This window comes from Apis dorsata, unplaced genomic scaffold (genome assembly GCF_000469605.1).
Source record: "Apis dorsata unplaced genomic scaffold, Apis dorsata 1.3 scaffold_376, whole genome shotgun sequence".
NCBI classification, from domain to species: domain Eukaryota; kingdom Metazoa; phylum Arthropoda; class Insecta; order Hymenoptera; family Apidae; genus Apis; species Apis dorsata.
Window position 1 is genome coordinate 483,881 of NW_006263639.1, and position 1,595 is coordinate 485,475.

Genomic DNA, 1,595 nt, shown 5'->3' on the forward strand with positions numbered 1-1,595 from the left:
CTGACGCGTCCAATAAACCTAACCTTAAACGAATAATTGCGTCGCATGTAAAATGCAGGGATGAAATGAATCATCAGAAAAATAATTGTTCAGCAGCGCTCGATGAAGATAAAAGAGAAAATAAACAACTGACAATAAACTCGTGAATCGAAAGAAGTACGTAAACGAACAACTTCGTTCGTCGTTTGACGCGGAATCCTCGTTACTATTAATTAATTCCCGCGTTAATTGGCTCTTTATTTATACGACACCTGTTTCCCCTTTCATCATTGTGTCTATATCTCTTCGTTAAAGTGACGATATTGCTAGAACGCTCTTTCCCTTTATTTGTTCGCCTTTTGAACGAAATTAAATGGCAGGCGAACCGAAGTGAAAAAACGATTCCAACGAGTTGAAGCCACTGTTAACGGGGAAAAAGGTTAACCGTAGAAACTATACAGATGAAGAGGAAACACATTGTTCTCGATTCGAATCTGTGTACAATATTAACACATTGTGCAATAATTAACACAATTGTGCGACAAGTCATCGTCCGCAAAACGCTTATATAATCTGAATGATTCGTGAGGACGATGAATCGGTAATATATAGTCATCGTTAACAACATTGTTATCTTTTCTTTTTTTCTTTTTTTTCTTTTTTTTTTTTTTTTTTTTTTTTTTTTTTTTTTTTTTTTCCTCTGACAAAAGACAAAGAGAAAGGAGAAAGTGAGAAAATAGAAGACGAGCGAGAAAGAGATAAAAAGAAACGGTGTAACAGGTACACCGACGATCCCTACTATACACTCGACTATTGCATCGCTTGATTATTGATTTAATTGTTTTTATTTAATCTTATCGACTATTATACTTTGTAGTTTGTACTTGGTTTCCATCATTCCTGAGAAAAGGACTCGTGGCACGGGTCGTTAATACGACACCGATCCCGTTTCGAAATATTTTTATTCTGATCTTTGTTTATCGTCTGTATTTTCTTTTATTATTATTATTATTATTATTATTATTATTATTTTTTAACTATCACTCTTTTATCTTTTTTCTTCTTCTTTTTCTTTTCATCGTTATCGTTTCACTTCTTTTCTTTTCTTTTCTTTTCTTTTCTTTTCTTTTTTTTCGAAGAATACGACGAACTGTATATGCCTTGACGTTAATCTAAGACGTTTGATTTTATCGCAAAATACCGTTTCTTTTTCTTTTTTTTTTCTTTTCTTCTCTTTTTGTTTTCTTCTGCACCCTGTATGTCGTGTGTGAGGTAGCATTTGTACTAGTGTATATGACGAAATATATTTGTGTTCCGTTATTGTGACGGGCGAAGCCAGGTGTGACGCACATCCGCGGATCGATCGCGGGAGGATCCGATTTTATAATGGCAGTGTTATGTTTCACCAGTCTTTTTTTTTTTTTTTTTTTTTTTTTTTTCATCATCCTTTCTGCTATTAACACATTATATATTAACAAAGATTCGAGCCTATATTTCCTATACGTAACATTCACAAATATCTGCGAACAATATCGCATAATATGTATCATTAAATCGTTCTTAATATCGTTCTCCGCGCTATTTAAGAAACATTATTAGAACGGAGCAGTCTGTAG